The sequence below is a fragment of the Heptranchias perlo genome, chromosome 21 (assembly GCF_035084215.1).
Source record: "Heptranchias perlo isolate sHepPer1 chromosome 21, sHepPer1.hap1, whole genome shotgun sequence".
Taxonomy (NCBI): Eukaryota; Metazoa; Chordata; class Chondrichthyes; order Hexanchiformes; family Hexanchidae; genus Heptranchias; species Heptranchias perlo.
In genome coordinates, this window is record NC_090345.1 from 31,647,506 (window position 1) to 31,663,072 (window position 15,567).

General features: G+C 42.7%; 1 protein-coding gene across 1 annotated transcript in view; it reads left to right on the plus strand.

Moving 5' to 3' along the window:
• Positions 1 to 15,567, plus strand: part of inpp5a (inositol polyphosphate-5-phosphatase A) — a 471,549-nt gene that overhangs the window by 238,696 nt on the left and 217,286 nt on the right. The window lies entirely within an intron of this gene.

Consider the following 15,567-nt stretch of genomic DNA (forward strand, 5'->3'; position numbering starts at 1 on the left):
AATTCTACCCCACCCCCAGCACAAGAAATACAAATTTGCGACTTCAAAGTCCAAATTACAGAAGGGTCTGATGAGTAGCTTCAAGGTTCACTGATGTCCAAGGTGCACAGAAGCACAAACATCATTTCTCTTTAAATTGCTCTGAAGTGGATTATGTTTTAAACAGAACAACAAAATCCTGTAACATGAGAGTCATGTTTGTGTTTCACAGCCAGTCACTCAGAATTCAGGTTACCGGCTTCGTTCACAGAAGTTGTAGTTATGGGTTAGTTTACAAGTGGTACGAGATGTTAAGACGAGTTTACAAGGAGCAGGTCTGGAAGTTTATTTTGCTGTACTCCAGTCCCAGAACCTGCAGTAAACTGAAACTTGGGTATAATTGTTTTAATTAGGAATGAGTTTATAAAATATTTGTTCGATGTTTTTAACTTTATCACATTAAAAACTTTGGTTCTGAACAACCTGCACAAATAAGCTCAGTTGAGAAATTGTCTTAATTCCCATGATTTGTTTTGTTTTGAATTTTTGCTGGGTTGCGTTTAATCTGAGATTAAATTAGATTACAATATAATGCCCAATGAGATATCCAAAGCTCTTTTTAGATTAAAGTGAGGGTATTAAAGGAAATGTGTAACAAATTTGGTTTTCTACACATTAATGCACTAAAACTGGTTTATGTCAGGAAAGGGACAATATGGTTTCTGAAAGAATACTGACAGGACACATCACTCTCTGGACCTGAAACATGGCTGCTTGTTAACTTTTCAGTGGTGCTGCCATACCAGTAGGAACAATACTGATCCCTCCTGAAAACAATGACAGCTTCCCAGAGGCACTCCTGTCACGTATGTCATCAAAGTGGATTTTCTGGAGCCAAAAGACCGTACACGGTGAATCAATAGGCCTACTGTAGAACGATAACAGATATGAGTACCTTCTCTCAGACTTCTGAACACCCTTCCTGAGGGGAGTACTTCATATTTAACGTACTCCTTCCTTGCCAATTATTGCTCTCTTTTTACATACCTATTTGCAGTTTGATTAAAGATGCAGCAGATGACCCTTCTAACTGTTTCCTCAACTGATGCTTTACAATAACTTCACACCTCTGATCTAGTCCTAAATAAGGAGGACACTAAGGGAATCGTATGACATATTTTCTACATAACAGCCCACTGTTTACTGGAGCCACAACTTTGTTTGACAGGGAAAACCCCCCAATATTTTTGTGTATTTATTAGGAATCAGAATGTTTTCATTATTGTTATATTTATTATTATACTGCTTAAATGCTGACTTCTTGTATGACACTTATGTTTAATAGTATTTTTAAAAACTGCTTTGTGTTTGGTAGAAATGGATTTATAACACAGTATTTATCCATGAAATCCAGCACAACTGATAAGTTTAAATGCTTTCTCCATGACAAAACACACACAAAAATAATAGCAATGTGAATAATAACCATCTAATTACATTAAAATAATATACTAATAATCCAGACACAAACCTGCATTAAGAGACCCACCTGTCTGTATATAGTCCTAGGTAAACTTTGGTTCCAACAGTGTGGGACTGTTGTACGTGGCATCTCCTGATTTCTCATGATCCTGTGTATTATATATTTCTTTCTTTGCTGTAATTTGTACAAAAACCATAGCATCAAATTGGCTGTGCAGGTGAGTAAGCAGTTCTGAAATATGGTGAAATATAGCGTGCCACATAGCAATTTGATAATAAATGAGGGCTATCAAAGATGCAAATGTTCAGGAACATAGGCCTAGAAATTTGATGATGTTTTACAGGCATAAAATTGGGCGCCAAAGGGTCCAATATGGCAGGTGGCATGCGTGCGGACACTCTGAGCTGAAGGTGCGCTGTCCGCCATGTTGGTACAGGCATCAAAAGAGGCTTCCAGGGACCACGCCTTAAACAGGTGTTAGGCCCTCTGCATATGTAAAGAAGTGGCCTAATGCCTGTTAGATGCCACCTTTACCAAATTGGTTTACCCTGAACGCAGCCGGCGCCAGTCTACACACGGTGCCCCTTCCTAGTCGCTGCCTCAACCCCATCCTGATTGCTGACTCGACTCCCTCCCAGTCACTCCTCCCTCTCCCGATCACTCCCCTCTCTTGCAAGACCTACCTATGGGCCTACCCATGCCAGCGCTAACCAATTTCTAGGTCTGTATCTCCACGTATATTGCATATCGCAGGATATAATGTTCAGAAACTGTCGAAGAGTAAAGTACCTTAGTGCATAATTATGCATATAACCTCATACAATAAATGTTCACATTTGCTTTAGAGAGACAATTCTTCAGACCTACCCTGTCGGAGCTAATTAGGTGGGCAAGATGTTTGCTCTGGAAATCAAGCTGCATAGCATTACCAGACTATGACACTAGGTGGCACCCAACAGCAGGAATTCCTTTGAAGCAGGAGTTTACCAGCTGCAATATTGGCTATGAAAAAGTAGGCAGTGTATTCAGATAAACTGGGAAAGAGGACAGTTATTTGTGTCAGACACCAAATATCAATATTTCCTGATTTCAGTCTGGACATATATGTATGAATCATCACAGAAGTTAGAAAAAAGGCACAGTAAGTCACACATTGGTGTAAATTATATCAGCTGCCTCTTTGTAGCCCATCGCTGTAATGCCTTGAGCTGACATGTGCTCAGAGCCACTATATTACAGTAGCTGAACAAGTCAAATTCCATTTTTATTACATGGGAAACCAGGACTTTTAACCAGTGCTTAAGGATCGCATGCCTTATTCGATCTGTTTCGAATTAGCCCCACTGGTTTACGGTGACTGACTGCATCGAATTCCGTTTGTGTTATATGAGATTATGGGATTTTTGAATTTTTACCAGTGTTTTGGAGATTGTACTCCATCCGTTTTTCCATGAAAACTGCAAGTTAGAGGCCTTGCATATAATATAAAATCAGTTCATGCCATGCATTTACAGGCATGTCCTATTCAAGTAGTACTACTCAGGTATCCAGAGTACACTAACTCATTATAAGAACTAGATTTGCTCTCCTTACTTTGGACAATAGTCAGTGTGCGTTGTCCAAATGTTTCTATCACCAGAATTTCTGGTGATTAAATTCACAGTGACACAGTCAGTCTGAGAGCAGTAACGTCAACTCAGCAACTTGTTTGGTTGAAGATATTGGGAGCTGGGGGGGCTCAGTGGGCCTTCATCTCAAGACCTGGGTTTAAATCCAGTCCAAACTCTTGTCGTAAGGCGACAAATGAAATGAGTTTGTGTGGTTTCAATCCAGTTCCTAGTGGATATCCCCTAACTCATGACTAAATTGGCAGTGTTACTCAGAGATGCCACAGGTGGGCTGATGTGGGAAATGGAAAATTGTCACAGTGGTGAAGAAGGGGTGTTCTTTTGAGATTGTTGCCGAGTCAGTTTGTTGGAGCAGAGTGGAGGGAGCAATACTCTACTTTTATTGACCTGAGAGTGCTTGATGCCACGACTGGTTCCCTAAAATGGAAAGTGTCCCATCCTCCAGCACTAACGTCCCTCGCCTTGATGAGTACAAAAATTAACCATCGATAGCTTTCTCTCTATAATAAATTCAAAACTGAGAACCAAGCCTAGGTGGCAGCTTTATTCCTTTACTTACAATACATTTACTCTTCTTTCTCCATTTATTTACTGTGATCTGCTCTAAACCTTCTGACCCTCTATTCAGAATTGTCCTAGGTTGTTGGGTTCTATCATATGCTTCATCTGCTGCCACTTAAAAATGGGGTCTTCGTGTTAATTTGCAGTGTGCGCATCAGTGAACGATACCTTGTCCCTCAATAAGTTACAGGTTTATTAAATTTCATTGCATTTCAGAAACTTGGAGTTGGAAAAGAAAGCTTGCAACCATCTGTGTTTCTGTGCATTTACTCTTTGCATCACACTGAGACCCCCTGCATCCCCAAGGCTGTAACTTTTGTTTGGTGGAACAACCCAAGGATGCTGGCGGCTTTCTGTTAACTACCCCAAGTGACCAGTCATCATGTGTGAGCTGCAGTAAATGTTAGCATGGTGGGGTGGGCAGAGGAGGGGGAATATTGTTGGACTTTGTAAGTATGCTAATAAATCATCTACTTTCCAGCAAGGGAGGGCAGGGGGTGAAGGTTTACTGGGTCGTGATTAGGAGCAGGAACATCAACTGATTTTTCTCAGGCCACTCCGTAGGGGGGACATTGAGATCAATTATATTACCTCCACCAGGATTTAGTTTTCAGTTAATTCCTAAATCACCCCATTAACACTCATTACTCAGTTTACTAAAATTTGCACTAGTGTTTTGTGCAGAATTTCTTAATCCTGACTAAATGTCCACATCACAAAATAAATTCTAAAGCAACTTTATCTCACAAATAAAAAAACTAAATATATAAAAGGTCAATGTGTTACTAAAGTAATGTGGAATAAATGACTAATCTAATTACAGGGAGTTGTTAAATTGAGCTGTTAATGTGTCGTTTATTAAACGTGATCTGCCATTAAAAATAACAAAGTTGTTTGCTAATAGTAACTAATGAATTTATTAGTATTTGCTAGTTATGTCATAATAAGGTATTGATTAGACTATCATGCCCAGCCTACATAGTTTTACACACACCTTTATTTAACTGACTTTTCAATAAAGGTCAAAGACAAATAGTGGCAATAAAAATATCTCAACTGCCTGTAGGTCAGAACTGATGGTTGAAGGATTTTGATAGTCTCAAAAATGCTCTTAATTGAAGTTAATCAGAAGTCAACAGTGTTACTGCCTGGATACTGGGCTAAAACCCACTGGCATTACCAAATGTTTCTTCCAATTGAAGGAGCACTTTAGTCTATTTCAAACCAGTAAATGTACTGCTTTGCAATTGGTGGAATTGAGCAAAGCCACCACTAGGAGGAATACACCACTAACAAAAAGCAGATGGTTACGTTCAAACTAAAAGCCCCAAATCAATACCAAGTAATTCAAAGACTGTTGTCAAATCAGAATCGATAAGGCAGGCAAGCAATCCCATGCAGCACCCACTAGTCCTGAAAGGCTTCTAGTGAACCATGGAACTGGTAAATGTAACAAACTGCCCAATGTCTCTTGTTTAAATGATGCTTTAATTTGGTGAAATTCAGCATATAACAATTTATAGGAGGGAGAGGGAGGGATATTTCTTTCTCTACCTGTTGATCAGTAATGACTGGATTTTCCCTTCAGAAAGATCCCAGATGAGATATGTTATGATGACTGCAAGGTGAAAAATGTGGCTTCAGATGATCAATCACAGGATGGTATTTTTCAAGCAAAATTTCAATATTTTAAGGCATTTGGGTTTTAAAGCAGCAGAAAAGAATCTAGTATAATAAATTGCTCCAGGTAACTGTCAACTGTCCAGTTTAACTGAGACCTGAAACAAACATCAGAATAATAGTGCCTCACACTTGAAATGCATTTGAACTTACTACACTGTATCCCTGCCATCCCCAGAGTCTGCAATTTTATGGAAATAGTCTCAAAGATGGAGGGGATTTAACCTATACTCCTATTGCTGTGTAAAAATCTAGAAGGAAACCACTGTCAGTATGTGTATGTTACAACACCAAGTTATAGTCCAGCAATTTTATTTTAAATTCACAAGCTTTCGGAGGCTACCTCCTTCCTCAGGTGAACATCGTTCACCTGAGGAAGGAGGTAGCCTCCGAAAGCTTGTGAATTTAAAATAAAATTGCTGGACTATAACTTGGTGTTGTAAAATTGTTTACAATTGTCAACCCCAGTCCATCACCGGCATCTCCACAGTATGTGTATGGGTATGTGAGACAACCACTAAGAAAATTTACTGTTTAAGACATGCCAGCTGGTGTTTTGAGCTTTATCAATGTTCCTTTAGATTCTTAATAGCTTTTTCAAAATAGCACATTCAAAAATACCATTTCATGAGAAAGTACAGTACACAAATGGACTAAGTTCACCAAACTATCCAAAGGATATCAAAGCATTTGGGCCCCAAACATCCACATTTGTAGTGCGGGGTCAGGAATGCAATGGAAGAAACAGGATGGGGTGAGGCTGTGGATTTAAAGATGAAAAGGATTTTAAATATAGTGCCTTGAGGCACGGGTAGGCTACATACATCAGCAAAGGAAGGAGTGGTGGGCAAGCAGGACAGGATGTGTGTGGTTGAGTTTAGAACAAGTTGTAGGTTACAAAGGTTGGAGGAAGGGAGACCAGCAAGGAGAGCATTGTAGTAGTTGAGTGTGGAGGGGACAGGGATATGTGGGTTTCAGCAGCAAAGAGGCTGAGATAGTTATAGAGGTGGACATAAATGGTCTTTGTAATGGAAAGGATATGGGCTCTGAAATCAACCTCCAACAAGAACCAAGGCTGCAAATGGCCTGTTTGAGCTTGAGACAGGCAAGGATGCGAACGGAATTGGTGGCAAGGGAGCAAAGTTTATGGCTGGAGCCACAGGCCATACTTCAGTCTTCCCAATGGTGAGCTGGAGGAAGTTGTGACATATCCAAGACTTGATGTCAGAAAGACTGGGTATCATTGGCATATATGTGGAAGCTAACCCCATACCTGTGGATGATGCCATTGAGATGCAGTATGTAGATGAGGAAGAGGAGGGGACCAAAGGTACATCTGGAGCTGACAGTGCAGGAGAGGGAAGAGAAGCCAATGCTAGAGATATGCCGCCCATGTTTAGAAAGGTGGGGATGGAATCATGAGGGCAGACCCATAAAATTGGAGAATGGAAGAGAGGCAATGGAGGATGAGAGGCAATGGAGTACAATAATCTGAACTGCATTTGTTCTTTTTAAATAGCTCATGTCTGTTATTAGATTTGCAGGAACAGTTATCAAACCAAAACTACAACAGCACTTTGTATTTATATGGTGTCTTTAACATAGAAAATATCCCAAGGCACTTCACAGAAGCGTAAATAGACAAAAATGACACCGAGCCAAAGAAGGAGCAATTAAGAGGGATGACCAAAAACCTTGGTCAAAGAGGTGGTTTTATGTTGGGTCTTAAAGATGGAAAGGTTAAGAAAGGCAATTCCAGAGTGTGAGGCTGAAACAGCTGAAGGCACGGCCACTGATGATGGTGCAAAGGGAGGAGGCATGCACAAGGCCAGAGTTGGAGAAAGACAGAGTTCTGCGGGGAGGGGGGGTTGTGGAGCTTGGAGGATGTTGCACAGATAATGAGGGGCAAGGCATTGAAGGGATTCCTTTCCAGTGTTTAATTAGAGGAAATTGTGGCTCATCCAAGATAAGCTGTTTGACAACACAAAGGAAGTGGAGGGGTCAAGTGTGGTGGTGGAGGGGTCAAAAGCTGGATGTCATAAATATACACGTGGAAGCTGACCCCAGTTAGAGAAAAATACCCCATTTTTGTCATAAATGTGCAATTGACCCTGTGAAGGATGATTTAATTTTCTGAGAGTTTTTTTAAAATTCATTCTCAGGATGTGGACATTGCTGGCAAGGCCGGCATTTACTGCCCATCCCTAGTTGCCCTGAGAAGGTGGTGGTGGGCCTTTTTCTTGTACCGCTAGTGACTTGCTAGGCCACTTCAGAGGGCAGTTAAGAGACAATCACACATTGGTGAGAGACTGGAGTCACATATAGGCCAGACCAACTAAGGATGGCAGGTTTCCTTCCCTAAAGGGCATTAGTGAACCAATTGGGTTTTTACAACAATCTGACAGCTTCATGGTCACTTTTACTGATGTTAGCTTTTTAAACTGAAATCAAATTCTCAAACTGTCGTGGTGGGATTTGAATTCACGTTCTATTGGATTATTAGTGCAGATCTCTGGACTACTGGTCCAGTAACATAACTGCTACACTACAGTACCTGTATATAAATAAATACTGCTGATGTGTAAAGATAATTAAGCAAAACTCCAGAATATCCTTCTCAACTGTCCAGCTGTGGACTGTTGCTTTCCACAAACATCATTGTCCTTCAGTCTTTAGCACTGAAGGCATTGTGTCTCGTGGACTATCTGATCATCTCGGTCTATACCTATTCCTATAACCTCCAGTCCCATTTTCGACCCACTATTATCCAACTCCCCTTTGAAACAGTTACTTGACTTGAGCCTGAACTGCTCTTGTTCTGAATCTGTTCTACTTATCTACTACTCGATTGGGGGAAAAATGTTTCTTCTAATCTAACTTGAGGTTTGTTGATTTTATCCTTGCGTCCTCTAGTTCTGTAGTCACAGTCAGCTTTATCGTTCTATCCTGGAATGCAGTTTTGAGATAGCCTTCTTGCTATAGTTAGGCATCAGTGAGCTACCTGAAAGTCCTCCTGAGATTGGAAGTAGGCTGCTGTTTGCAGCTAGTACGAGCCTCACAATCTGCAGTAGCAATACTGTTTAGCAAAAAACAAACAAAAATTTGCAAGAACTTTGATGGCATCAATGTAATATTTTTATTTTTAAGGGGTCATTAACGTTAGATACACGGGGCCCATTCTTTGACCTCAGTGGTTCAACAGTGCCATTACTCCACCCCTTAAAAGAAAAACTTATTAGATCCTCTTAATTGTAAAAATAATTTAGGTTCCATGACTGGACAGGAAATGACATGGTTCACTGTTCTGCGAAATGTGCTCTAATGTAAAAGGTCCACAGAAATTACTGGAATTAATAAACTGATAGGGGATAATTTTAATCCCCCAAGAATGGGTGGGTTGGAGGCGGGTGGGCAGTAAAAATAGTTTGTTTTTGGAGCGGGACCGCTTCCTGGGACCGCTTCCTGGCTCCAACACGCCCACTTCTGGATTTGACCCAGGCGCGTTTGGATGCGTGTGTACAATAGAATCCTGGAAGTCCCACCCCCACTTAAAGTCAGTGGGCCGATATTTAAAGGAGCAATGTACCTCATTGCGAAAGCTGATTCACGTCAGGTGAAAGCAGGCAACAAGGGTCTGATCCATGAGGTGAGTGCCTTTATTGCACTGCTCGTTGGCCCGGAAGAGAAGGAGTGCTTCCTCCAGGTCCAACAAGCTCACCTGGCTGAGATGGCCCCCGCGATTACTCACCCCCCCCCCCCCCTCCACCCTCTCCAATTCACGGCTCCTTTCCCTCCTGACAGGCCGCCAGCCTGTCAATCTGGCTGCTTGGTGCATGGGAAACCCGGAAGCACAAATACTTACCTTCAATTGGGTTGTGATCACAGATTTCGCGCACTCACTTAACTCCCGGGTTCCCCACGTGAATATCTTCGCATGGGCTTGGTTCCCGGCTCTGAGCTAAAATCATGCCCATAAAGTCTGCAGTGGCTCTGCACTTGGTGCCACTAATGAGTGGCACATTTGTGAATCATTCATGAAATTGTGATTTGCATCAATATTGGTGCCAACACAATCAGAACTGCATCAGAAACATCTTACCTGAGCAAATGCATGTTCACACACAACTTCACAACAAACTGAGTGTACAGCTGCTGATGTCCTGATCAAAACTACACTCAACACCAAAAGGTTAACAGGACAAGAACAATTCAGCCAGTCTATCCAGGGCATAGGAATCAGGTTAGATGACTGGAAAGAAGCATTTTGAGCCTAAGTCTGATTTGAGTTAAACAGTGGTAGAACTTAACAGTCTGTATTTTCACTTGGGGTTTCCAGTTTGCTATAGCTGTGTATTGATTAACGAGGTCTAACAACACAGAAATAATGGAATAGATTTTCACCTTTGCTGCCTGGACAGTAATCTGGCGGAGTGGATCACTCACCTGCTGTAGAACCTGTCCGACATTTATTCCATGTAATGAATGGAATGAAATTTGGGCGGGTTCTACAACTGGCGGGTGATCTGCTCCAATAGATTACTGTACACTGGGTGAAGGCGAAAATCCACCCCGATGAATCTAATTTAGCTAGCCACAGCGTGTGTATGGAAAGCCCGTTACAAGACATAGAAGAATTGATTTTAACAGGCAATGGCCTGTTATACACCCCAGCCGATTCTCCTTTCCGTTGAAGTCAGTTCCGTTTGATTAACTGTTCTATACAGCGATTCTTATATTTTACAGGAATAATAATCTGATTTAAACAACTAATGGAAAATGTCAAAACCACCAAATCATTAGGAATTTGAGGTCCAAATACTTTGTGGCCAGTTCCAAAATGGCTGCCTCGTGTTTCCATAATTTAAAATAGTGCTTTGAGCTTCACATGCTCCAAAGTGACATCAAGACACTGATGAGATTGGAACCTACTTTGTAATTCTTCATTTATTAATAAAATATCCTCACAGAAATTCCATTATGTTCATTATTTTGATGCTATTTTTCACTTCTGCGTGTAAAAAGGAAAGCATCCAGGAAAATTATCGATGACATACTGACATATTACAAGAGAAACTATGGTGGCACAGTAGAAGCTTCTGAAGGTTGAACAAATACTGCAGAAATCCTTTAAAAGTTATGATAAATGCAACGGGGAAATTCACGGATCCTGCACTCCCAGCAGGGAGCCATGCTCGTAGGGAGCATGCGTTGGAAAATGGGGACTACAGTGTTGTAGCCCTATCTCCAATCTGCTCTCTGTATGAGCACAGCTCCCCACTGGTGGCTTGGGCACAGTGAATTTACTTTCAATTTATCATTTACCCCAATGTTGACTGCCCAGCTGCTCACTGACAGACTGACGGGCGGACTGAAGAGCTAACGGGCGGACTGGGGGACTGACAAACGGACGGGCGGACTAGGAGGATGGGTTGGCTCGGGTCATCGAATTCTCCACAGCCACGGCTGGTACTTTGCGATGAGCAGTCAATGGGTGGCGTACTGACACTGGTCCAGTGTTACAGGCACTGGACTGGAGCTGGAACACTGCAGTGTTGACACTGAGCCTCGCAAACTATGAAGCGAGAATGTTCACAACTGCCAGTGCAGGTGAAACAATTCCTGGGAAAACCAACAGTGGAATTGCTTTGTTTCAGTCGTGAAAGGTTGATTGAACGTGTGGGGAGAAAATGAGATGAGTCTGAAACAACATGCTGCAGTGATTACAACAGCAAATGCACATGCTAGAAATTACACAGCATGGGCGGGACGTAGCTTTGTACTGTTGTTGACAAACCTCCTATGAACGGAAAATAAAACCTTGTGACTTCAACAAACAAGGGTCACTGATTTTCTGTTGGGAGGTAGTTTACCAAAAGATTTTAAAATAAGCCATGAATGTTTAAAAAGGCAAAATTATTAAGAGCCGCATTGTAATAACTGAAAGCCTGACTTCTGCCTGGAGATTTTGGGGCTGAACTTCTTCCAGGAATACGCCCCATTTGGCAAGGGCCCTTTAAATCTTAGTAAGTAGGCCATGGATGGATCTTCTTCCCAGCCCCTCCCCTCATGTCAAGTTGGAGCGGGGGAGTGGGGGGGGGGGCATTCCTCAGCTTCCCTGGGAAATTCCACCCATTCTGCCCTTAAAAGGCCCTAGCAGAACTTCTCGCAGCTGAGAACGGGCGTGGGTGTCACTGAGGTCCATGGAAGAGTCTCAGATGTTTCTGAGAGAAAGATAATTGATCTCCGATTGATGCCTAAAAGGTGCTTCCTTAGGAACAAAAAAAAACTTGCAACCTACTTTTTTCCAGCCCAAGATGGGGCTCGGGATCCCCATTCTTTAAGCAGCTGGATGCCACCCCAACATTAGCCAGCGATTGGGACCGGATGCCCTTTATGTGCCCATGCAGGTGTGATGCGCCCGCCCCAGTTATTCAGATGACCCTGTTCCTGTGATTTGGGACAAGGTCTGCGTCATCGATTGCAAGTGGACAGGGTTCGGTTGGTGGAGCAGGACCCCCACGAATTTATAGGCCTTGGTTTCTTTATATTATTTCCTATGCATCAATTTAGTCAAATATCTAGTTTTCTGGAGCTTGACGATGATGATTCCACTGCCTTCCATTATTTTTAATGTTTTTAAAAAGGTTTCAATTATCTTGCTGTCCCCTACATATCAGACTTCATTTATGATACACAGGCCACAGTTAAGCTGATCATAGGCTCCTGCTGATGCTGCTCGCTATCTAGATGGCAGCAAGTGCATGAGAGCAGCCTGGAGTCATCTCCTCACTGGAGTTCCCACAGTGGTGTATGGAAATTAAAGACACAAACCAACAGCTTATCAGTCCATACTCCAACACGCTGCCTCATTATTGATGAAAGCAGAAGCTGACCATGAGCCAGATTTCCCCCTTTTTTTTTCAAAAAGACTGTCTGTTTTCATCATAATTTACAACCCACAAAGAAAGTCAAGTGCATTCCCTGAGGTTGCAATTTTATTAGCAGTAATGTAAAACTTGTTTCTGATTATGATACTCTCATGCAACTGATGCAGGTGTATCATGGTTAGTCAAGTTACAGATCCTGGGGCTTGTGTATCCCCTGCAGCTCACCAGTTCACTATCTCCTCCTTAACCTAGGCACCAACATGGGCAACCAACATCGAGCCGTTCAGGCTCACAAGGGGCAAGTATGGGAACGAAACAAAATGGGGGTAATTTTGACTTTGTGCGATTGACTTCAATGGAAATAAAAAATCGGGAGAGATGTGAAACGGACTGCCGATTCACCATCACCCATTTTACGCTATCGCACAGTCAAAATTACCTCCAGCAAGTGCAAACATCATAAGCACTGTAAAATGTAATAAAATTAATTTATTGTTAATATATTTTGCGGACTGTCTTTTTATCATTGTGTAGAAAAAAGTGTCCATTGTCTGAAGGAGAACAAGAAAAGTGTCTTGACTCCTGACATCGGGGTAGATTCTCAACTGGAAATTAAAATCGGGCGGTTTCTGTAACAAGAGGCCAATCCGCATTGCAGTTTTCTGTTTGGGTGGCAAGTTGAAAACCTACCCCATTGTGTGAAGGTGGTGGAAGGTCACTGTGGCATAAAGGTTGGGGCAGATAGTTGACTACCTACCTGCAGGTTGTTTTAGAGCAGGTGGTACATTTCAGTCTCAAAACCTCATGTTGAGCCTGAGCCTCCTCCGCGGTGCCCTGGTAGCTAACTTTGCTGCAGTATACTCAGTGCCTGGGGTAATATCTTCTGTGAATCTTGGACGCTCTGTGCCTTCTGCATTCTTGGGTTGCCCTCTCTTCTTGTTCTACAAGGATATGCCTGCCAATATCCACCGTACTCATTCTCTCAAGCAGAAAAGTTCTCATTCATTTCTTTCACTGCCATGGTGATGCATCCAAATCTTCCCAAATTTGCCTGCCCCAGCCGTGCAAATGAGCCGGTCGTAGGGATTTGGGGATGGGGGGGTAGAAATTGGACCTCACACCTGCTGGTGCAATGAGGCCCAATTTCAGGGACCAATGTCCTGCGCACCAAGAACCTCTGAATTGAGTTGGGCCACTTTTCAGGCATCCCTGGAGACTACCTAGAACAAATCTTAGATATGTAAACAAGGGGCCTAACACCTGTTTCCGGCCCCCTGTGCTAAATTGGTCTGCGATGAGTAGCCCACGAAAGGTAAGCGATTTGTAAGTGATTTTACAAAGCACTCCTGTGGAGCCAGGAGCACCCCTCCCGGCTCGATAGCCCATCTGAGGGCCGTTGCCAGCCCGCAATCGGTCCCCCTACTGTTCTCCTGCCCCGCCCCCCCACCGTGACTTAACTGAAGGCTGCTGCTGGCGTAACAGGCCTGCAATTCGGTTCGTCAGTCAGGCGAGCTGCTTGAGAAGGCGCCAGAGATGAATGCACAGAGCATTTGTAACAAGATGGTCGAATTAGTTGCACAAATAGAGATAAATGGGTTTGATCTAGTAGCCATTACAGAGACATGGTTGCAAGGTAACATAGAAAATAGGAGCAGGAGTAGGCCATTCGGCCCTTCGAGCCTGCTCCGCCATTCAATATGATCATGGCTGATGCTCTATCTCAGTGCCATATTCCCACTGTCTCCCCATACCCCTGGATGCCTTCTGTGTCCAGAAATCTATCTCCTTCTTAAATACATTCAGTGACTTGGCCTCCACAGCCTTCTGTGGTAGAGAATTCCACAGGCTCATCACCCTCTGAGTGAAGAAATTTCTCCTCATCTCAGTCCTAAATGTATCCTGAGACTGTGACCCCTCGTTCTGGACCCCCAGCCAGGGGAAACATCCTCCCTGCATCCAGTCTGTCTAGCCCTGTCAGAATTTTATACGTTTCAATGAGATCCCCTCTCATTCTTCTAAACACTAGTGAATACAGGCCTAGTCGACCCAATCTCTCCTCGTACGACAGTCCTGCCATCCCAAGAATCAGTCTGGTGAACCATCAGTGCACTCCCTCTATGGCAAGTATATCCTTTCTTAGGTAAGGAGACCAAAACTGCATACAATACTCCAGGTGTGGTCTCACCAAGGCCCTGTATAACTGTAGTAAGACATCTTTGCTCCTGTACTCAAATCCTCTTGCAATGAAGGCCAACATACCATTTGCCTTTCTGACTGCTTGCTGCATCTGCAGGTTTGCTTTCAGTGACTGGTGTGCAAGGACACCCAGGTCCCTTTGTACATCAACATTCCCCAATCTATCACCATTTAAATAATACTCTGCCTTTCTGTTTTTCCTTCTGAAGTGGATAACTTCACATTTATCCACATTATACTGCATCTGCCATGTATTTGCCCACTCACTCAACTTGTCTAAATCACCTTGAAGCCTCTTTGCATCCTCCTCACAACTCACAATCCCACCTAGTTTTGTGTCGTCAGCAAATTTGGAAATACTACATTTGGTTCCCTCATCCAAATCATTGATATATATTGTGAATAGCTGGGGCCCAAGCACTGATCCCTGAAGTACCCCACTAATCACCGCCTGCCACCCTGACGAAGACCCATTTATTTCTACTCTCTGTTTCCTGTCTGTTAACCAATTTTCAATCCATGCCAGTATATTACCACCAATCCCATGTGCTTTAATTTTGCACACTAACCTCTTATGTGGGACTTTATCAAAGGCCTTCTGAAAATCCAAATACACCACATCCACTGGTTCTCCCTGGTCTATTTTACCAGTTACTTCTTCAAAAAACTCCAGTAGCTTTGCCAAACACGATTTCCCTTTCAAAAATCTATGTTGACTTTGTCTAATCCCATTGACATTTTCTAAGTGTCCTGTTATCTACAACCATTATAATGGACTCTAGCATTTTCCCTACTACTGATGTTAGGCTAACCGGTCTGTAGTTCCCTGTTTTCTCTCTCCTTCCTTTTCTAAATAGTGGGGTTACATTTGCCACCCTCCAATCTGCAGGAACTGTTCGAGAATCTATAGAATTTTAGAAGATGACAAGTAATGTATCCACTATTTCCATGGCTACCTCTTTTAGTATTCTGGGATGCAGATTATCAGGCCCTGGGGACTTATAGCTTTCAGTCCCATTAATTTCTCCAGCACTATTTTGTTACTAATACTAATTTCCTTTAATTCCTCCTTCTCACTAGTCCCTTGGTTCCCGAGCATTTCTGGGAAGTTATTTGTGTCCTCATCCGTGAAGACAGAACCAAAGTATTTGTT